Consider the following 25,006-nt stretch of genomic DNA (forward strand, 5'->3'; position numbering starts at 1 on the left):
CATGTATGAAGTATGGTAAAAATCGAAATCGTATGTCGGCCATCTTGCTTGGTAAAATTGACAGGGAGCTGACAGACATTGTTGACATTGACTGATTGAACATTATTTGTCATTCTCATACCATTTGAGATTGAGTTTGTTTTTCATTTCAAAGAATGCAAGCGTGGATTGAGTTTGCTATTTGTTTTAAGGATGTTATTTTAAATTCATTACTTTTTTTCTAAAAAGTTCTCTTTCAATGTTGGGACTAATGTTTTAATTGATTTGCAGCAAGCAATTCCAGGTTTCTGGTAAGAAAATCTGATTTTATTTATTACTATTATGTTTTTGTATTGTCAATCTTCAGTCTTTAATAAAATTAAATTCAGTTCATTTTAATGAAAAACTGGGTCCGTTATAGTTAAAGGGACGTCTAAAAAACGATTTTTTTTTTAATTATTACATAGAATGTTGAGTTTGAACATTTTATTGATAAAAAAGTGAGGATGAAGTAAAAAAAATGCAAAATTTTAAAAATTATAAAGGATTTTCTACTTACGTATGATTCACAATTACACCCGGCTTAACTACACTCTATTTGCGACTAGGCATCACGTTGACCATTATATATGCTATTAATTTAAATTTAAAGCCTTAAGTAATAAAATTCTGTAACTTGGAAGGATTTATATCACTTCTTTAGGTGATAAACACAAATTTCCACACGCAAATCAGGAATATCAAATATGTAAATAGGATTTATTCATAAATAAAAAAGACTCTCAAAATGTCATTTACGTCAACAAATATTATTTATTGGGAGTGGCTACTGTATTAGTACGATTATCATAATTTTCTGTCGTGTCTCATTATAGGTAAGTATTTGTTTATTTATATAATCATAAAATATGCACATGGGGCGGTAGCCCCCTGTGCATGGGGTAAGTAGGTGTAAAAGTATGGTTTTATAGAGATGTTACCAAAGTTGACATTTTAACTCATTTGTATGCTTCTTTCAAGTTTTAATTGGAACAAACTGTTTTTCAACAAAGCTAAAAAATATTATATTTAAAAATAAAATATTGCCGAAGCACGTAGTAAAAATTTTATTGTGAAAAATGTTTATATTAGAACTTATGTTAGTGATAAGAATAAATTAATTTAGCAATAAATAATTTAAATATTAAACCACACTGATTTTTAATATTGCATGAGCTAGGAGTCAAGATGATTAAATTAGTTTTTCGATCTCTCATTTTATATATTTTAATTGCGCTCGCATTGGATTTACGTTTAAGCAGCAATGCATTGGAGCAAAAGCTTAAAGGTAAAAAAATGGGGGTGCATATATTAGACAGAAGCCTACCATATTGCTAATAAACAATTTTATTATTATTATTATTATTACTGTTTTTAGAGACTTTTCTAGAAGATAATTTAAAACTGTTCGGATCTCGATATGATCCAGAATTTCACATTGAAAGAAGGAAAAGACAACCTAGGTAAATATATACTTTACTAACTGGAAAATGTAATAATTATGCACTCCGTCAATACATCATTAATTTTTACATATCATGATATATATTAACGATTGATGATGAAGATAATGTAATACTACTTTCAAAGTAAGTTAAGACTATTTAATAAGATTAATGAGAAGCCCAAATTAACTGCTTCAATAAAAATCTGTAGAATGATAATGTTTAGGTACTGCTTTGATTAGTCATGTCAATATTAAATTTGTAAAACGTAGATAAATCTTTTTTTGGATTGTATCTAAATGTATTTTGGTCAACGATATCACATGCCTCAAAAACATCGTATGCGTGACATGATCGCAAATATAACACCTTTTTTGGTCACTACCGTTTTATTTATTAATCGTTGGTAGAACGGCCATTTTGAGAAAGACCTAGAATCAACCATTTTATTTGAAAAAAGTATGCCAAATATCCTCCTAGCAAAGTAAGTTGTAGGTCTCATCTTATGGTGATAACAAGTTTGAGACCCTACATATTTTCTATGCAATATAAGCTTCTGCTAGCAAATCTATGATTTAAATGGGTTAATATATGGTGTGAATTATGGAGTTATGGAGTATAATTGGTGTATGAGTTATCTGATTCTACTAAAGAGCTGGTGAAAAAAATTATGAGATCTTGTATTTCTTGGAAAAAGAGGCCAGACAGATAGAAACTAGAAAATCAGGCAAATGATACATTTGAGCATTGTAAAGTTTCTAGGTAACCGATCGATGGAGACTTGCTTTTTGAAGATATAATGTGATTTTTAAGGCACATGTATACGGACAAACAATACTGTAAGGATAATTGTGAACATAAACTAGAAAAAATATTGTAAGTCGCAATTTTACAGTTCAGAGAATTTTCCCCTTTATTATCTGCCTCTTTATTCTGAACAGCTCTAATTAAGAACTGAATTTCAGTTGTAAGCGCCTACCCCACATTATAAAACTTTCCAGCTTTTTTTCGCTTACTGAAAAAAAAAGCATATTATAGTATTATGAAAATGTAAATACGTTAATTATTCTCTTAGTAGTACTTTATTCGTATTTTGTAATTTAAGTTGATTAGTGTATTTAGTGCTCTACTTACGTTTAGTTTAATATTTTCATTTGATTTGGAATGGAAGTCAGGTAGAGCTTACAAATTTCCATAATTATGTCAACTCTCTTCACTCTAAAATTGAGTTCACAATCTAACGGGAACAGAACAACACCTTACCATTCTTAGATTTATTACTTAAGAAGAAAAGAAATAAGATATCCTTTGAAATATTTTGTAAATAAGCAACAACAGATAATATTATACAATATAATTTAATATCACCGTCCTCACATAAATTTGCTGCTTTCCATTCTTTGTTTTACAGACTTTTTAACATCCCACTTTCTCGTGAAGCTTTTAAAAAAGAATTCCTTGCCATTAAACAATTAGCAGTCAGTAACTTTTTCCCTCTTTATATAGGTTTATATATAAAATATATTTTGTATATTTAGTATGTGAATTATCAAGTATAATCAACAAGTATAAATTATCATTTAATTTTATCAGACAACAAACAAACTATATTAAAACTTTTAGGTCGTTTAGTTATTTTGGACCAATTCCGTCACAACTATCCCGCTTTTTTTCTCCCTTTGACCCCAGCTTTTAAAACCAATAATACGTTAAAAAGACATCTAATTAAAACTACCCCCACTATCTTCTCCGGGAGTTTATGAGATTAGGTGTAAAGAGTGCCCTGCAGTGTACGTCAGCCAGTCTGGTAGGAATATTTCTACTAGGATTAGGGAACACAAGGCCCAACATATTAAATTTTAAAATACCGATATCACAGTCACCAGATCGGCTTTTGCAAATCACCTCCTCGACTCCAAACATAATTTTCCTGACAGTCAAAATATAAAAATACTTCATCAGTGCAATAAAAGTAAAAAACTAGACATGTTGGAGATCTGGGCTTTTAAAAGCTTTACTAATGCTTTTAAAAGCCCAGATCTGTCCTGTGTTAATGAAAGATTTGAATTTGATGGCCACCTAGTTTTTAATAACCTTAAACCGTTCTAGACTCTCAAATGATGGTTAGATTTCTGAAATGTATAAGGTGATTTGATTGTTTAGTTGAGTTCTTTGTACATAGATAGTGCCACTTTATTGTAAGCTTTGTTTATTTATATGTGTATGTTTTTGTTGAATTTTCCTTTTTTCGGGTTACATCATTTTAATTATTATTTAGGTCTGATGATGCTCTAGTCGAGCGAAACATGTAACCTTTGTCATTTTATTAAATGTATTTGTGATGCTGTAGATTTTGTGTTTTTACCTTTTATAAAAACTCTTAAGATAGTGCAAGCTTGTGCAACTAGATGGTTGTCCATTGAGCCAGCCATTAGTCGCATAAATACTCAGTGGTTAGAGTTGAAAACTCACTTTCAAACTAAATTAAGTAAAGATAAATGTTATACTGCGGATTTGTTACATCAAATGTACTCATATGACTTCAATTATGCTTATATTTGTTTTTTAAAACCAATATTAATTGATGTTAATAGAGTTAATAAAGCTTTTGAGGCAAACAATGCCGATCCAACTAAGTTATTAGATGATCTGATGAATTTACTGACCTCATTAGTTAACAAAGTTGTTACACCAAACGATGTTAAAAGATGTTACCTCGGATACCTCTTTGAAAATCAATTAAAAACTATAGTAGCAAAAGGTTTTAACGACGAAGACGGCCTACGCGATCGATGTATAAGGTTCGTTGTAAGCTTAATTACCGAAATCAAAAGTCGAGTCCCTGAAAATATAGAAGTTTTTAAAAAAATTTCATTATTTTTGGTTCAAAATTGTTTAAATCATAATAAGACAGAATTTTAATAAGTCTATAATAGACTTATTAAAATTAATAAATAAAAATAATGAAGAAATAGATCGACAATCAATGGAAAAAACTCCATTTACTTCCATGGAAAAGTATTGACAATACGCACAATTTTTGGTACAAGGATTCTCAAAATATTGTCGTATTTAAAGAACTGGCTCTGGTAGCTTTAGGGTTTTTATCGTTGCCGCATTCGAATGCCGAAACAGAACGGCAATTCACCGAAATGAACATTATTAAAAATAAGCTTAGAAATCGCATGAAACTTCCCTTACTTAATTCAATTCTCGCCATAGTAGTCCATCGTAATGGACTACTATTCGTAAAATGGTATTTGCTGTAAAGATTTCTTGCTGCCAAATGATATTGTTAAAAAGATCAGAACCAACGAATCCTACTCCCAAACAATAGGCATCGGTGACACGAATGACCTAGAAAATAAGAGTTGACAACACTGGCCTCAGTATATTCTACGCTTTTAACAATGGCAGATCAAACGGATGAAAACATTATTTAGCGTGTGTTGCATAATTAAAATTGCATCCTTGCATAATTAAAGATAAAAAACAATGAAAAGGAAACGAAAATATTGGTGTAAAGAATGGCTTATAAAACGGAGTTTACTGAGTCCGGTTAATTTATTGGAAGAGTTACGACTGTATCCAGACGAGTGACGCATGAATCCGGAAGACGGACGTGTGGCGGAGCGCTCTTGAAATTCAAATAGAGGGGCAAAGTCTCGCGCGTATTTTGGGGCCGAGTGACGTAGTGCCGGGAGAAAAGTAGAGGGGGTGAAAAGTGTATAGACATGTATACAAGTGTGTGTCGGGAAGATCAAGGATAGGATTAGTGGGATAACCAGGAGTGACAGGAAGCAACCGGAAGTTGAAGTAGGGGAGTTGCAGTAGCTTCCGAAAGTTGAGGATAGTCCGAAAGTTACAACTTCCGGAAGTCGACGAAAGTCCGGGAGTTGAAGGGAGTTCGGGGTTGTGAAAGTTGCAACTTCCAGGAGTTGAGTAGAACTCGGGAGTTGCGAGAGTTACAACCGAGAGCCGAAAACAATCCGGGAGTTGAACACGAGCACGTCGTCTCATTGGAAATGTTTTCGGAATTTTGGCAGCTAGATTTCGCAAATTTCATACAGATATTAGTGTTAATCGAGAAGCAATTGAAAAGATAGTGACATGCTGCCTTCTGCATAACTTTTTGCGTTGAAAAGGCCCGAAAGGATACACGCCTCAGCACCACTTGGACAATGAAGACCAAGAGGTTGGAACACTTACGCAAGGGCTGCGGGTTCCTCCACATGATTTAATTGATCTGCAAATTAGTTCTACCGCTAGGAATTCATCACAAGTTGCAAAAAAGATAAGAGAAATGTTTTTAACCTATTTTAATAGCTCTTAAAATGTAATTAAGAATTATATCTTTAATGCCAGGTTAATTATTAATATTATTATTTAGAAAAAAAAAATTATTTCGTTTTTCGCCAAAATGTAAAATAAAAATACTTAATGTCCATATATGTATTACTTACTTTTTTTATAATATTTTTTTATTTACTTACATATCTCTCTTCTTCCCTCCCATCTTTCTCATCAGACACATTAGAAGTAGCTTCTCGAGGTTCATGTTAATCATTTAAAAATGATAAATAAATCAAATTACCACACGTTTGACTTGACTGAAATGATGTTCAAAAATTGTTGAGTTTCTTTTTCACTATATCCTCATTTGCATTTTTACTTACTGTTTAGACTTACACCTTCTTCGGGCTTTTCGGTTATGATAGGTTTCACTTCCTATTTTCCACAGACATTCTTGTTCTCTATATAATTCAAAAAATTCCCGTAAAAACGTCTCTGAATAAATCGACATTTTGGTGATCTATAACCTCCATTTACACAACAAGTTACCAACAACAACTTACACAACAACCGTACCAACAAGTCGGTCGTGGCCATACACGATCTAAAACACCACCAATGCGACGGCGTTGTACAGCGGCAGTCAAAGATCTGGTTGTTGCGGCCACACATGATTAAATTACTGTCAATTTGGTTTGATGCGACATGGTCTGCAGACTCTGTTGTATGATGAGTGGGCCACTTAACAGCTCGCTCAAGCCGAGCGTCCAAGAAAGAAAGTAGCAACCCGACCAAAATAACGACTTTCCGCGTGCACAAGTCAGAACAATAATTTCTTTTAATTTGTCAATTTTAATAAAATTATTTGTTTATGTACAAGAGTCAAGTGATTTATCTGGCCAACAAGTACAAGCATACAGTTCATCAATCCAATAATAATCATGGTCCTAACGAGCCGCATCAACAAGATAAAGGTAAACCAGTGCATCCAATAATTTCCCTTCCAAGAAACCGGCTTATTTTCGTTGCCAGCAAGCACTATATCCATTAAGTATGTAAGGGTTCACGATATTCGCACAATAACATATAAGTTTATGTTACGATTCTAATAACTTTTTCTATTTTACAAATAAAAATTAGAGGTAGAAAAATTCACTAGAAAAAGGGGATCGCTTAAGGATTCTCTAAATCTTATTTGTAAAATTTATCAAGCAAGCGTTCAGCAAGGGCAAGTTTTAAGTGGTACAGAAATTATTCAAATTCAAGAGAGGTTATCGCGAATAGAAATTGTCTATCAAGAATATATAACACTTCAAGACGAAATTGAGGCAAATGTTCCATTATCCCATTTAGATGAACAATATGTAAAGCGTGCATCATTTGATACGACATATTTTGAAATTACGTCAATTGCAAAAAATATTTTAAATACATTTTTTGCCTTAAACAACCTAAGGGAAACCTTAAACAATCGATTCAATATTTTTAAATTACTAATTCATAACCATAATAAAATTTTGTTTACACTAGAAAGCATTCAAAGGGAATCCTCAGTCAAAATTAGAAAAATAATAGATGATGTATCAAAGCCTCTTAGTTCACTAGAGTAATTAAAGATTGGGATCCATTATTAATTTATATGGTAACGTCCAAACTTGATCAAAATACGGTAAGCGTAATACGTCTACATTAGAGGATCTAAAAATATTTTTAACAAATCGAGCTGATATTTTAGAGACTCTAGAGAACAAAACAAACATAAAATTTACGCAAGATGATAGACAGGGCAAGCGAGATAAAGTCCAGTTCAGAAATCTATTAGAATCTTTGATGTGTCGATGCAGCAGATGCCGCACTAATTAGTCCGTGCGCCTATGTCGTATTTATTGTCGCATGATATACATGTTTAAATGGCAAAATTTTATATATTTTATCTATGAAATCATTTTAAATATACGTAAAACCCCATGTTTTACACTATTTTTTATTTTTCTTTCGAAAATGTCCATTTTTAGAAAGAAAATATTATCACTAGAAAATAATAACAACAAATTGACCGCGCAACAATTGACTAAAATCCAAGCATCTTAGAAAATATTTTAAACACTTCCAGCACTCACAGACTTCTTACCTCTTTTTAGCCAGTCTATTAAACAAAGATAAAACACCTGCGTTCTGGCGATTCCTACTTTAGGCGGTGCAAGTGATTGTGTATCTCTATCCCACTGATTTTGAGGATTACGGGGCCGTACCCAAATAAATTTTTGGGCTGTTTTTGTATTATATATAAATAACTTCAACTATAATTGTTTCATTCTCAATCTTTACTTTAACCCATAAATGCTCGATTGCATCTACACACTCGCGATATATAATTGAGTAATTTAATGTGTTGTGGATATATAAACCAACCCCACCAGCTCTAGTGTGTCGATCTTGACTTACAAAGCTGTAGTTTTCAATAAAAGTAGCCTGATCGTCAATGCCCTGAAACAACCAGCTCTCCGTTATGCTAACAACACCGTAGTCCTGGCTCGCCACATGATTCTTAAGAATATCAAAGTTATTAAGAAGTGATCTGACATTAACATGAGCACACAACATAAAATCAACAAATTATAACATAACAGTTATAATGGCGTGGTAAGACAAGGAGAGGATGGAATATATATTATTAAAACAAAAGAAAGCCTTCTAGGATAAAAAAATAATCTAGAAAAATAATAAAGAATCTCTAGCCGAATTTATATTTTTCACAATTGTAGTTATTTTAATTAAAGCATTTATATAAAACATTAAATTTATGTTTATTTAGGTAAATACAAAAATAGTAATAAATAAAAAAAAATAGTAGTAAATAAAAAATAATAGTAGTTTGTAGTAACAGAAAAAAGAAGAAAAACTTTATTTGCTAACATTACAAAATGAGAAAAAATTGACCACAAAATGACACTATGCACTTTTATCCCCAAACTTAGAAATTGCCGCACTTAAAAGTGATAGTCTTGTCTTGCCTTAGTTAATTCTTCTTTCACTAGAACCCCCGGGTTTTTTAAACATTTTCGCTGTTTTAAGATTTGCAGCGGTTTGTTAATATCGCGGGATGAGACTAGTACTGCTGGCGGCTGATCCTCTCGCGATCGATTTTTGGCAAAAACTCGGTGGGTATTTTTCATGTTGGATGGAGCAATGTGATGTCAGACGCAATGTCGGACGGAGCAAAAATTCATTTTTCCGGTAAAGTATTAGTAAAGTCGAAATATTCGGACGTATTTATTGCAAGAAAACTGTTCCTGATTGTTTTCTTCTTTTATTTTTTAGACTTCATCATTAAGGGCAGAAATATTTTCCATCATTTCTTTAAATTTATCATTAAACATATCTCGAACAGTTGCAACGACCATTCGAGAGATAGTGTTTTGAAAATTATCGCTAAGCTTCTCGTTTAATATTTCTGTAATTAAACACTTTAGTTTATCAGAACAGGTAGAACCCTTATATTTATTACTACAAACTGATAAATTTAGTAAAAAATTCACGGCCAGTGCTTTGCAGGTATCTTTGCATCAGGTTTTGCTATCAGCGCCATCTCACCAGTGATTGATTATATGTATTAAATTTTTTTCAAATTCTGTAAGTTACATTTCAAATAATTATTAATAAAAATAAAAATTACATTTCAGTAATCGTCACCCACTAACTAGACCAAGTCCCAGTATTCGTCATTATATTGAATGAGTTTTCGGCACTGTACCTATATTAAAGAAAAATCGATTTGCTTTACTTCAAATACACATTTATTTTTTAGGTTAAACACGTTGTACAGTAAAATTTTGTTTGTTTTTTTGATGCCCCTGCACATTCTCGTGGTCATGCATTGTAACATACTTTGCCGAGAACCTTCTTCGCAAATTTTACAAAACCAGTTTTCTTTCTCCTGAAGTTTATTTTCCTTTTCTGCAAGCTGAGCCCTATTTTGCCTTTTTGCAGCTTTTTCTTTTTCTTTATTTTTATTTATTTTGGGATTTTCTATTCGATTTCTCTCTTCCTTTTCTTCAAGTTCTTTTGCTTTAATTGCTTCTTTCTTGTTGGAATTCCAGCCACTGTCGGAATTTTTACATTTTTACAACTATTGTGGGTTTGGAAGGTCGAGGCCAAAAAAGTGCAGATTTAAATGGACTTGGAATTGAAGGTCGTCCGCATTTATTTCCCCAGTTTTTGTTGACGCACAACTTGAAGCAGAATTTTCTTCAATATTTTTTTCTGTTGGTGTTCGAAGTTCTGGCATTGATGACTGTTCCTTCTGGCCCATTTGTTTCATATTTACTAATGATCCTTCATTCTCCTCAACTGGTCGAATTTTTAGATCGAATTTTGATTTATCGATTTCTAGGATTCCATTTCGCAAAGGCGTATTCAAACTTCATCAGCATCTTCCGAAATTTCCGAAAAAAATTTCTTTTATAAATGTTGTAAAAGACAAAGAATTCTGAATCATATGTTCATTAGATTCATTTGAATCTAATGAAGAGGTATCGCTTTCTGAATTTTCCTGATTCGTCTCATGATTTGCATCTTAAAATAAACCATTTATGTGATTGATGAATATAAGTTTTAGTAAACATTACCTTGAGTTAGGAGGTTGACTCATTCATTTAGAATTACATCTCTTGCGTTTTCTTCTTGCTCTTCTTGGTTTTGTATGCTCATAGTACCTAAAGATGAAATAAATATAAAGCTACACGAGCAACAGTTTTATTTTATTTACCTTGCGATGTAACTTTCCCAGACTCACTTAAAATATTTACATCTTTTGAATATTTATATATACATTAGTTTCGTCTGTTAGTTCTGAAGGCGATGAGCGTTTATTATTTACATATTTGCGAAGTTCTTTGCGATATACAAGGATGTCGCTTCAGAAAGGCTTCATACCAATGTCTTCCTGGCCTACAATTGCTAAATGAATTTGGTCTTTTGAACTTTTTTATTAAAACTATCTAAAAGTTGATCTTTTGTCGCTGGAAATCGTCTTTCAGCTAGGTGAAATAATTCTTCTTCTGTAGATTGGGGACCCATTTTTCTAGGTATTGTGGTTTTCCTTTTATATTTGATTTTTGAAAAAAAAAATTTTTTTCAAAAATCTCGGACACGTCGATTTTATTTTTGAGGGGGACAACTTTTCCTTACCAAGGCACCCTCATACCAGCAACCCCCTTCGAGGGGGTGGAATCACCCCTAAAATCCTAAATGGAAAGAGGGGTCGTATGATACCTTATTTTAAAGGTCTTTTAATTCTGAATATAACTGCCAAATTTTAAGTGGCTAAAATTATTTCTCTGGATAAAACAGCTTGTCAAAATTGCGGAAACAGCGAAAATGAAAAAGGTATTATGGACTCTTTTTTGGATAATATTTTTAAAAGAACAAGGAAATCCTATTTTCGAAGGGGTCACTTATTAATTAACAGGCCACCTAATACCTGGAATCCTTTACGAGGGGTTGAAAGCACCCCTTAAATCTTAAACAGAAAGAGGGATCGTGTTATACCTTATGTTGAAAGCGTTTTCACTTTAAATTTAAATGGTGACTTCTGAGTAACTGATGGATTTCTTCTGGATATGAAAGCCAAATAAAATTCTGGAAAAAATGCTTTAAATAAACCTTTATGCCTGAAACCCTTTCTTACAATTTTTTTTATTGGATCATTAAAATATGATTAAAAATTTATTAGTATTGTTAATATTATTGTTATAACACCTTATCAGCATATCATAAATAAAAACAAAATACCAAATAAAATGCAAACACAAGTATCTGAAGAATTTATTTAGCTTGCTAAATATCATTGAGTTATATACCCTGTATAACGTATATTCCTTGTATAATATTGCTTACTGTTAATTCCCGTAATTGCATAGTCAGTATATTAATATCTTATAAATATGGGTGAAACCAATTATATGCAGCTCATTTGTTGGTAGTACTTGCTGTCAATCTGAATAAAAGTTTTTTAAAAATCGTTTCCTTTTTTGAGAAGAAAACTGGCGCAGTCGGTAGGATACACCAAGCGGGTTGATTAAAAAGTTTCATCGCGAAAATTTACAATTCGCTTTCGTTTCAACGATTAATGGTGTATACCCAAAAACAAAATTCGAGATTCGGTAGTGCATTGGCAAAGGGCTCACGACCAGGGAAGAAACTGTCCTATTGGTGCGAGGTGAAGAACAGACATCGTCCGACCCTCATAACTAACCTCCAGGGAAGAGACAAGCATCGCTCGTCCTATTGGAATGAAGATAATTCTATTGCTGTCGTAAGTACATTGATTTTTGTTTATTTGTTATTTTGACAAGGAAGATTTGATATTTTATAGTATTGAAAAATTTACTTGATTTATTTTATTTGATCGATTTATTATTTGATTTATTTGTAGAATTCAATTTTATTTCTTTGTCGTATTTGAACGTCTTTACGTTACTTATTTTATTTTTGTGTTACCATTAAAATAGCAAAATGCCAGAACCAAATTATGCGTTAATTAGGTTCCAAGCCGATAACATCCCCCCATTCGATGGTAACCCCAGGCAAATTAACCGCTTTATTTCCGCCTGTGAAAATTTTATTAAAAACCATCAAGACACAACAAATGTTAATGCAACTATTAATTCTTGCTTATTCGATACCATTCTAACAAAATTGACTGGTAGAGCTACTGATTTGGTAGCATCCCGAGTAGAATTAACTACATGGGAACATGTTAAACAATCCATAATTAATACGTTTGCAGACCAACGATCGATAGATTGTATAGTCCAAGATATTATTTCTTGTAAACCACGAAAAGAAGAGTCACCCCAACAGTTTGGTATAAGGCTCCAGGATATACGTAGCTTACTATTCGCGAAAATTAACGTTAGTAATGACGAAAACAACCTTAAAGTTCTTAAAATTAAAGAGTATTCTAACTTAGTTTTAAAAACTTTCATTAATGGTCTTAACTACCATATGCAACTAGTAGTACGCCTAAAAGACCCCAAAACACTCGAAGAAGCTATGTGCTTAGCTCAAGAAGAAGAAAACTTCATGAGTTATTCAAAAAGAAATTCTGAGTATAAACCCTCTCAACAACATCAAACATTTCCACAACAACGACAAAATCCACAACATCACAACACCAATCAAAACACATTTAGACAACACCAATTTAATAACCATCATCGCTATTTTGCTACACCAAATCCATTTAGACATAATAGATTTACACAAAACCAAAATGTTTTTGGAAATCAACAATCCAAGCCATTTCATCCTGGTTATCCAGTAAGGCCGCCTCAACCCCAATACTATACAAATCATAATCCTAATTTTAACCGCAGTTATAATAATAACTTTAACCAAAACAATAAACGCCCTGCAACATCCTCAGTTGTCAGGCCTTACACCCAAAGAGTTGAGCCGATGGACACATCGTCCGGCAACACCGTTATTCATGCTCACCCTATTCAAACCCAACAGAAATCTGAACATCAAATTGAAGATGTTCATCCCAATGTTCGTAACCAATCACACGAACCACAATTTAAGCAACCTCAAATTATGCTAGAAAATCCTAATAATAATCAGTTCAATACCCTTCAAGTTCTAGTCAATCTAATAACTACGACCCCGATCAAGGTTATGATGAAGTCGACTATTACCCGCAAGGAAATAGTAATTATGATAATTATTATTATGATCAATCTTTGAACGGACCCGAAGAATCTCTATTGTACGATGATAGTTACAACCCCATAAATAATTTCCCCTCAGACGGAAATTTTCAAGAGGTTCAAAATCCCAACGACATGACGTAATTCCCCTAAATACACACCCTAGTACCGACTTACCCATTATATATCTACCGGAAATTAATGCAAAATTTCTTATAGATACTGGTAGCGGTAAAAGCTTCATTAACCCCGCATTAGCTTATAAAATTTACCCTGACTATATAGCTTATGAACCATTTTCTGTAAAAACAGCCCACGCAACATCCAACCATAATGAAACCATAAACATACCTATATTCGCCTCATTTAACTCAAACGAAAAGCATAAATTTTATCTTTTTGACTTTTTCTCGAGATTTGACGGATTATTAGGTATAGATTTTCTCACACAAATAAAAGCTAACATAAACTTAAAAGACTCTACATTACAATCTCAGAATGTAACTTTACCTTTATATTTCCCAAAACCCAGTTCACCAGAACTCGAGTTAACAGACTGTCCACCGTGCAAATTAATAATTCCCGCGAGAACATCTCAACGTGTAAAAATTCCAGTGAATTACACTACTGGAGTAGGCATTATTAATTACAAGAATTTTGGCCCGGCCGAAATGCCTCAAGCCTTAGTAAGCATAACTGATTCTTATGCATTTACTACTGTTACAAATTCTTCGGAGAATGACATTAAATTAACATTGTTAAAACGCGTAGAAGTTGAAATCTTAGATGAACCATATTTTCATTTTATTGAAAAAATGGAAACTGATTGTGAATTAACCGAGCATATGGATAATTTACAAAAACAAAACTTAAAAAACTTAAGGCTTAGCCATTGTAACTCTGAAGAGTAAAAAGCCATTAGAACCTTATGTCACGAGTACAGAGATATTTTCTACTGTGAAAATACTCCCTTGACATTCACCAACCAAATCAAACACACAATTAACTTAAAAGAAGATTCTCCTATTTTCACCAAAACTTACAGATACCCCCATGTACATAAAGCTGAAGTCAACTCCCAAATTTCTAAAATGTTAAAAAACGGAATTATTCAAGAATCCTTCTCCCCATGGAGTAGTCCAATTTGGATAGTCCCAAAAAAAATGGATGCGTCCGGCAAACGTAAATGGCGTATAGTCATCGACTATAGACGACTTAACGAAAAGACTATCGACGAAAAATTCCCGTTACCTAACATATCCGACATTTTAGACAAACTCGGAAAATCACAATACTTCACGACTTTAGACCTTGCCAACGGATTCCACCAAATTGAGATGGATCCAAGCGACATCCAAAAAACCGCCTTTTCAACAGACACAGGACATTACGAATTTAAACGAATGCCCTTCGGTTTAAAAAACGCACCCTCGACCTTTCAACGCGTAATGAATAACGTCCTTCGCGGATTCCAGAACGAAATATGCCTTGTATATCTTGATGATATCATCATTTTTTCTACATCCCTACAAGAGCATATCGACAGATTAAAATCTGTTTTTGAAAGACTAAGACTTGCCAACTTCAAAATTCAATTAGACAAAAGCGAATTTTTGCGCAAAGAAGTTGCATACCTTGGACATCAAATTACTAGTGACGGAATTAAACCTAACCCCGACAAAATAAACGCAGTCAAAAATTTCCCCTTGCCCAAAACATCAAAAGACATTAAGTCATTTTTAGGTCTAGCCGGATACTATAGACGCTTTATTAAAGACTTCGCGAAAATCTGTAAACCCCTGACCGCCTGTCTAAAGAAAAATGCAAAAGTAAAACATTCGCCAAACTTCATAAACTCGTTTAACCATCTAAAAGAGCTGTTAATAAATGCTTTAAACGAACCGAACAACGCTACAGTACCATCGAGAAAGAACTCCTAGGTATAGTATGGGCTTGTAAATATTTTCGACCTTATTTATACGGTCAAAAGTTTACCATATATACAGACCATAGACCTTTAGTTTGGTTAGCAAATCTCAGAGAGCCTAACAGTAAATTAATGCGTTGGAAATGTAAACTAGACGAATACAATTTCGACATAATTTATAAAAAAGGACTCTTAAACATAAACGCGGATGCACTCTCTCGCATACAGGTAAACGCAATTGAAACTGAGTCTATAATAAATAGCCCAGGCGACATAGGCTTTGACATTGCACAATTCTTCGACAACATAAATCAATTTGACCCAAACTCACTGGACCCTGAATTAGTACAGAATACTATAACTAATTTAGAAAAGCTAAAATCACCCAAAATCAAGATTTTGTCTAACATTCAAATTCGTCCACCAAATCCCATAAATACTGACCTAACACAACAACAAAACAATGACCCACTATTGCAACCTGATACCCAAGATAATTTAATTGCGAATGACGAAACGATACACACCGTACACACGACAAATTCGGACCAGAATTACACGACAATGACCTTATTGGATGAGATTATTAATAATAAATTAAATCAATTTATTGTTAAACAATCGCCCTATCCAACTTACATTAAAATTGACCATGAAATATTTGATGGGAATAAAATTGTACATGCAACTCTTCCAACAAATATGACACAGATTGTTAATTTCTTAAAAGAACATTTAAATCACTCTCCTTCCTATATATATTTCTACTCTAAAGAGTTAAGAAAATATTTCCACCAAGCCTTAGTAAACCATTTCCGAAACTTTAGGTTAATAGAATGCACTAAGTTGGTTAACAATGTAAAAGAAGACGAAAGAACCCTCATTATTAAATATAGGCACGAAGGAAAGACCAATCACAGAGGAATCGACGAAACACTTAAATTTTTAAAAGCCAATTACTATTGGAAATCACAAAAGAAAGACGTCATCAACTATATCAATCGATGTGTATATTGCCAAAGAGCAAAATATAATCGAAAACCCCCAGATCAACCATTAGTCTTAACTGAAACACCAAGTAAACCCTTTGAAATTGCCCATGTAGATACATTTATCATAGGGAATACTAAGTTTCTCACCTTTATAGATAAATTTTCTAAATTCGCACAAGCTCTTCCATACAATGGAAACGCAATATCCTGCCACGAACAACTTGTTAAAATTTTCTCTTTTCTAGGTGTACCGAAACTTATAGTATCAGACAATGGATCTGAATTTAAGAACGAAGTTGTTAAAGAACTTCTTAAAGCCCATAACATCGGAATTCACTTTACAACCCCTAGTCATCACGAATCTAATTCACCTATTGAGCGCTTACACTCCACGCTAATCGAACATATTCGTTTATTACGTCAAGCTGATCCTAACGCCGATGTTGTAAAACTAATGCCTTACGCGATTATAGCTTATAATAGTACAATCCATTCGAGTACTAACTTCACCCCTTTTGAGCTAGTTCACGGTCATACCGATAACAGAGACCCTACGAATTTAATAGCATCGCATGTATATACAGAATATATACATAATCATAAAAATAAAACGCAGATTTTATACGACGAAATCGCAAAAGAATCTACCGCTCTCAAACAACGAATTATCGATAGAGTTAATCAATCGAAAACTACAAAAGTCCCCAAAATAGGTTCTATAATCTATAAGAAATCAGATAAAAGATCTGGTAAAATCAAAGATAGGTACTTAGGCCCCTTTAAAGTTACTCAAATTTTAGAAAATAGCAAATTAGAGATAGAAAACCCTAGAAATAACAAGAAGGAAATAATCCATGTCAATGAGACTAAATCAGTCTCTCTTCTTCCAGATGGACCTGGACCGTCTACGGAACAATCAACGTCAAGTTCCACGACTTAAACGGAAATCCGGGAATGTTGCCTTTCAAATTAGGAACGGCACAGTTAGTTACAAATCATTGGTCATTTGTACAAACTATAGATTTACAACCAATAATCAATGAATTCCTATCTCTTAAAAACCACACTAAAACCCTATCATTTAACTTAAAAAACAGTACTACTTATCACGCCGAGTACTTTAATTCATTAACACCCCTTCATGCTATGGAAAGAAATATTGATATTTTAATAAATCAAATATTTTCTTATGTTTCTCCTAATAATAGACGGAAAAGAGGTTTGTTTAACCCCTTGGGTTCTTTTATTAAAAGTATCACTGGAAACTTAGACCAAACTGATGCTGAGAACATATATCAAAGTATAAGATTATTACAATCAAATAAAAATAAACTAAAAGTTGATGCGATTAACCGTATTTCGCTCCTAGACAAAAATATTGAGAATTTTAAGCATATCATCGCTAACATTACTCATAACGAATATATACTAAAATCTAGGATCCTTCAAATAGAGGAATCAATTAAGCGACACGATATTCATAATGTTCAACTGCATGAATATTTAAGAATATTCATCATAACTAGTCAAATCACATCAATCTACCAATCAATTTACAACACCTTAAATAAAATCGAAGTTGCCTTGACATTTTCAAAAACAAACATCTTGTTTAATTCGATTATTAATCCAGATGAATTGCTACTTAAAATTAAGGAATTAAATAAACACCTTAATGAAAATGATAAACTACCCCTTAGTGATAACGTAGAAAATATATTGACCTTAGAAAAACTAATCCAAGTCAAAAGCCTCGCTAAAGACTTTAAAATAACTTTCATTCTTGAGCTTCCACTGGTTAGTGAAATTACATTTCAATACTATAAGTTATTAGCGTTACCAGTGCCAAGTAATGAGTCTTTTCTTGTCAATTTACCATTTAAACAATATCTTGCGCTGAGCAGCACGAGTTATTTCTACCAAGACGAGAAATGTCCAGAAGTCCAAGATAACCAATTTCTATGCCAGAACACCCATAGCAGAGTTATTGAGGACCACCCGCCATGTGCCGTTGAGCTCATTACCCTAAGGTCAACCACTACCACCTGCCATCCATTTGCGATTCACCTGCACGATGTACATGCCGTACAAATCGTTAACGGTAATTGGGCAATTACCACCCCTACGAGCACAGTCGCCCAAGTCAAATGTGGCAACTCCGAGTCAAGCCAACTCCTCCAAGGTTCCTACTTGATGGAAATCCCGCAAAACTGCATGGTTCAAATAAAGTCAATGGATTTTGAATCATACGAGCCAACAGAATTAGTCTACGAGAAAGTTAGTCTTCCTACCTTCAACTAGACTAAAGATGTACAAGAAAAGCCGCCTGTATTCAATCCACCTTCTATTGATTTGAAACTAGTAAATCTTAAAGCCACCGATGAAATCCAAGAAGAACTAAGAAGCCTTGAAGACATTACGTCACCCATTTCCTTAACTAGGACTAGTGTATGGACTATTTTCATTTACATTCTCATTGTACTAGTTATTTTATATCTAACAGTGAAAAAGTTTCGTTCAGTGCGTAAATTAAGACCTATCGAGAAAACTAGTACCCCAAAAGACACTATTTTTGAAAGTGTTCTGGTCTAGTTATACTTAGTTTATACTTTATATCCTTTTATATTTTTATATTGGTTTGTTTTACCCTATTTTTAGATTTTAAGATTAATGTTTTATTTTACGTTTTATGTTTAGACCTTTAAGTATTTTTACTGTACCCTATTTTACAAAAACATACCCTTTAAGATATGCTTTCGTCTAGCATGGGAGGAGTTATATACCCTGTATAACGTATATTCCTTGTATAATATTGCTTACTGTTAATTCCCGTATGTGCATAGTCAGTATATTAATATCTTATAAATATGGGTGAAACCAATTATATGCAGCTCATTTGTTGGTAGTACTTGCTGTCAATCTGAATAAAAGTTTTTTAAAAATATCGTTTCCTTTTTTGAGAAGAAAACTATTGGTACTTTTTTCATAAAGCAGCATTTATTTAAATAGTTTTAAATTATTACCCAGTCTTTTACGTGTTGAAACACTGTTAGCAATGGTTTATTCTACTGCAGAGAGGGTTGAGATGATAGAGTTTTTCTTTCGGCATAACAATTGTGCCAATAGAACGGTACAACAATTTAATGACCTTCATCCAGAAAAACGAGTCAACAGAAAATACGTTCTAGAAATAGTTGCTAAATTGAGGAAATAAAAAGCGTGAGGTTCAAAATGCTGTTGTTGTCAATGAAGCAATGCAAATAACTGTCCTAGGTCAACTTCATGCCGAGCCAGGAATAAGTGTCAGAAAATTGGCGACGAGTACAGGAGTAAGCAAAAGTAGTGTTCATAGGATACTTAAGCATAATACATTCCATGCTTACAAAATTCATCTGGTGCAAGAACTGAATGAGGACGATTTTGACAGACGAGTGCAATTTTGTGAATCGCTTAGTGATATGATAACTGTTAATCCGCGTCTTATTTACAACATTTGCTTTTCAGATGAATGTACTTTTTTTCTTAATGGCAACGTAAATCGTCATAACTGCCGCTACTGGTCAAATGCAAATCCGGGCCAGTTTCGTGAAGTTCATACCCAGTTCCCTGAGAAGTTAAATGTTTGGGCGGGAATCTTGGGCGGCTCCATTGTTGGTCCGTTTTTTCTGCCCGGAAATTTGAATGGAGAAATGTACCGAGATCTCTTGGAAAATGCCGTATATCCAAGAATAGTAGAAATAATGGAAGGCGGAAATCATTCTGATGATGATCAAGTCGTTTTTCAACAAGACGGAGCGCCTCCACATTATGCTGCTGGTGTGAGGCAATATCTTGATGAGATATTTCCTGATCGTTGGATTGGAAGGAGAGGACCTTTTATGGAATGGCCATCTAGGTCACCCGATTTAACCCCATTAGATTTTTTTTTATGGGGGCATTTAAAAACAAAAGTTTACGCTACCCAACCAGACACCCTAGAAGACTAACGCCAGAGAATTATAAATGAGTGTCAGTGAACACCTGAAGTTCTACAAAACGTCAGACATCGTTTTGAGCAAAACCTGTATTCCTGCATGGAAGTAGGCGGGGCACAATTTGAATATTTAATAAATTGACGTAATTTAAATAAACTTGTTTTATTTAAAAGACACAAAAGGAAAAGGGTAGGTATTTCTTATCTCTCCACTTTTACTGGCAGTAAAGATATTTTTTGCTATTTTTATATCCACAAGATATCCATCAGTCACTCAGAAGTCACAATTTAAATTCAGAGTAAAAAGGCCTTCAAAATAAGGAATGACACGACCCCTTTTTCTATTTAAGATTTAAGGGGTGCTTTCAACCCCTCGTAAAGGGTTCCAGGTATTAGGGTGGCCTCTTAATTAATAAGTGACCCCTTTGAAATTAGGACTTCATTATTCTTTTAAAAATATTATCCAAAACAGAGTTCAAAATACCTTTTTCATTTTCGCTGTTTCTACAATTTTGACAAGCTGTCATATCCGGATAAAAAATTTTAGCCACTTCAAATTTGGCAGTTATATTCAGAATTAAAAGACCTTTAAAATAAGGTATCACACGACCCCTCTTTCTATTTAAGATTTTAGGGGTGATCCCACCCCCTCGAAGAGGGTTACTGGTATGAGGGTGCCTTGGTAAGGAAAAGTTGTCCCCCTCGAAAATAAAATCGACGTGTTCGAGATTTTTGTAAAAAAAAATTTTTTTCATACCAAAAATACCTCTCTTTCGTTTTCGCTGGGACACCCTGTATACCTAAGAGCTCAGGTCATATTTCGACCTCTGTGCTCGTTTCTTGTTTTCAACATCCTAGCTAACTTAATTTTTATTGAAATTGAAAAGAACGAAAAACCATAAATAAAACAAAACTATTGCTTTTCAAAACAACTTATAATGCCATATTATGTTGTGTAGGAAATTCAAAGGCCTTATATTTCTGCTAAAAACTTATAAAATCTTCAATAGACGATTGTTTAAAAAAAAAATATCTAAAAATAATCAACAGCCAGAAAATATTGGCTACATAAAGAGCCGTAAATTTACGTCAACTACAGAAGATATTCTGCAAAATAGCTGGATAATCTTTTTTTGAGAAAACTACATATTAATACATAACATGCTGAAATCTATCAGAATAAAACTCGCGTTAAGAGAATAATATGCCTATCTCAACCTCTTTTTTAATCCTCTGATACCCTAGTTGCATCACTACCCAAATATCTTTTCATTTTTTTTGGACCATAACCACTGTCATTAAAATAAAAATAGATACTAAAATTAGAAACCTCTCTCGAATAAAGAGAGGTTCAATGTTCCCCAGGACCAACTTCACAGTACCGCAGCTCTCTTTTGAAAGTTGAAAGATAAAGATTGACTGCGTAAAATGGTTCCTTGCAAAACCGCAAAACGTAATTCCTTACATATAATTCCATCAAGGGAAAATAAACTCCCCTTGACAGATTTTTCCCTAGGATGATTCTCGCCACCCTTATACGCATTTAACTTTTTACGCATGACCTGTACGCAATTTTCAAATTTTAATCCCGTTTCAACTTTTTGGAGCACTGCTAAACATTACATCTGTTATGGAATAGTTTAAAGACAAAATATTAGTTTTTGATATATTAAATACTATAGTGGGATTACCGAACAGATGGAGTAAATGATGTGCGCGAAATATAGGCCCGCCCATCGATGCAACCTTGGCAGATTTAGACGAGGAGAATTATGCCTACTTATTTTAAATTATTTTACGGTACAGCTTTGCTTTGTAAGCAGCTTTTTTTAAAATATAATACGGTCGCCTGTAAAATGGGTCCAAACCAATTTTGAGGTTGTGCCAGGCAATGATGTAATAATCCCTTTTAAGTATTTTGTTATGCAAAGTTATGTTAATATATGGGGTTTACCGAAAAGAATGCAAAATTATGCCCGAATACCGAATTTCATAACCATAGGCCTACTTTGATTTTTACAAATTTCAATCTCTAATAATTAAATATGAATAAAAAAATTCATTGGTACACAAAACGTAAAAATCAAAGTAGGTCTATGGTTATGAAATGCGGTATTCGGGCATAATTTTGCATTCTAAACAACCTTTTCTTATAAACTTTTTTTATATCTTGCCTAGAATTACTTTACCCTTTACCCTCCACTTTACCTACTTATAAAATTTAAAAAATGTTCGTATCAAGCCAAGCTTGATTTTAAAAAAATAATAATATGCTAAATTTTATTTTTTAATCAAGCAGGGCTGGATGCCAAACGGTCAAATTTTAACCACAACATTTTTTGTCTTTTTCACGTATAAATTCGCTCATCCTTGGACACCCTGTATATTAAAAATATTTATTACCTGCTGCTTCTGCTGTAAACTAGACTTTTTGCACTTTGTTGTATGCTGGATGCTCGTTATCACAGGTTTTATATATGTTCATAATCACTTCCTTTTCAGCAATGGTCAAACGTTTTCGTACTCTTTTCTTGGGGGGTGACAATGGGGGTGTACGTGACTCATCAGCCATTATTTGTTAACAAACAAATTAACAAATTAATACAATAAACACAAATAAACAAAAATAAACACAATCTCAACTTTTCAATATTGCGAAGATTCAAATATTCAAATAGCAGAAAATTCAGCCAAAACGATCTAAAGCCGCTCGACTAATGAAATTAAATAAAACCCCGAGTCATGAACCCTATCGAGGCTCTAGGCCACACCTCCGGCGCAGAATGATCACGTGACCACTCCATCTGTTCGGTAACCCAAGGATAGTCCGTTACTGGTGCACCACTCCCCAATATTGATTTACTATATAATAATATATACATATATAATAATATCACAATCAATCCTATCTCTTAGAGTATTAGGATCTTTTGCTACCCCATAGAATTAATACTCCCAAATAAAAAAAATAAAATAGTAATGGATCATGGACATTTTTTAAGTTATAAATTGTTTTTAGTAAAAATATACAGATAGCTCCGCGTATATTGGTTGTTGAAGCAAAAACTATATCATTTTAAAGATTTTGACCACACTAATATAAATAATTTAATAACTCCTGCACTATTAAAAGGGCAGTGATCTGTCAAAAACACATTATCCGTACCATGAATTCTTTATAGTCATGTCGAGAAACATACCTTACTCTTTCCTTTAGATAGGAAAAAAATTTCATCATAAATATATCCTCGAGAATTCGTATGGAATTTTTTTTTAATCCACAAGCTTTGTTAGGGCCATTTCATTTATTGCAGGTACAGGGTGGCCCTATGATTATCTCTCCGAGAATTTTTAACCTACTGCCAAACTATCCTACAAGTGCTAAGAGCCTTTCAAGATTATTTAACTTTCGCATTTTGTATACTTATTAATTAATAGACAATTGCGATAAATTGTCTATTAATTAATTATGTCTATCAAAATTAATAAATAAACCCATAGCTTCCACATCTGCTTATTATAATCAAGAGCTTTTTGCTGTTGCACGATCGAGGATTGATATTTAATTTAGGAACAAAAAAATAAGCGTGAAACTAAGTAAGATTATTAAAGATGAGCCCCAGATCGAAGGTGAAAATATCATTAACGCATATGTCCCCTTGTAGTTTTACCCTTGTTAGTTTTTTTAACCTTCTTATTAACCTAAAGTCGTTAACTTAGACAAAACGAAAAATTTTTGTAATGAATTAAAATCTTGGTCATCAAAATTTCAAGAAAGATGGACTTAGATAGTGCAAAAGAAAGTAGATACTAAAAATAACTTAACGAATTTTCATAAACTAGCTGAAATAATCACGAGCTAAAAGATAAGTGTTCTAAGCAATAGGGTCTCAAAATTACACCCAACAACGATTAGATTACTCCAGAAATTTTAAGAGTATTAAAGAAAAGGGATAAGTAATATTTAAGGTAGAAGAGAATTCGAAATAAGATTACAGAAAAAGAACTCCAAAATATGAAAAATAAAATAAAAAATCTTATAATTCTAAGAAAACATAGAGTGATTTAAATTAACGATTATTGAACAAAAAACTGGCTTTAAATATTAAAAGACTACAAATTGCATCCTTCAAAGAGGAAACAGTCAACAGTATATTGTAGCCTACCGATAAGAAAGAAATCATAAATGCAACTGCGGATTTGAAAAAAAATCGTTCAGCAGGTCAAGACCATATTGCCACCAAAGATCTGCGAAAGCTAATTAGTAGAATTGCAGATAATCTACGAATGCATGTAATGAATGATCAGTTCGAATCACAAAATTTACAGTTAAAACAAAAATTAGGGATCCGTTAAATGCTAAATATTTTATTTTAAAGAATATGAGATGATGACATGAGGATGAATAAACAATTTGAATGTTACGTTACAAATATGTCATCTGCACATACAAAGAGTTAAGTAACTCTGTGTATGTGCTTACTTTATAGTATGTTTGTTATAAAGTAATAATATACTATAAAGAAAAGTGGATATTCCTGAACCGATTTTAAGTCTAAAAGTTTAAAGTCAATGGTATTTTAGATACAGTTGACAATTCGCTTAATAATTTTTACAAACTTAAAATTTTGGACTTATTATTCTGA

General features: G+C 33.0%; 2 long non-coding RNA genes across 2 annotated transcripts in view; one reads left to right on the forward strand and one right to left on the reverse strand.

Annotated features, from left to right (window-relative positions):
• The first annotated feature begins 150 nt into the window (after positions 1-150).
• Positions 151-25,006, forward strand: part of LOC126742941 (uncharacterized) — a 35,548-nt gene continuing 10,692 nt past the window's right edge. Inside the window, exon 1 of the long non-coding RNA XR_007662738.1 lies at positions 151-290. This is a non-coding gene — a long non-coding RNA (uncharacterized LOC126742941). The remainder of the gene's footprint in view (positions 291-25,006) is intronic.
• Positions 8,501-12,174, reverse strand: LOC126742940 (uncharacterized). The gene is made up of 3 exons (XR_007662737.1): positions 10,525-12,174; positions 10,385-10,471; positions 8,501-10,331 (listed from the first exon to the last, which is right to left on the reverse strand). It is a non-coding gene; the product is annotated as an uncharacterized LOC126742940 (long non-coding RNA).

The sequence above is a fragment of the Anthonomus grandis genome, chromosome 12 (genome assembly GCF_022605725.1).
Source record: "Anthonomus grandis grandis chromosome 12, icAntGran1.3, whole genome shotgun sequence".
In the NCBI taxonomy this organism is placed as follows: Eukaryota; Metazoa; Arthropoda; class Insecta; order Coleoptera; family Curculionidae; genus Anthonomus; species Anthonomus grandis.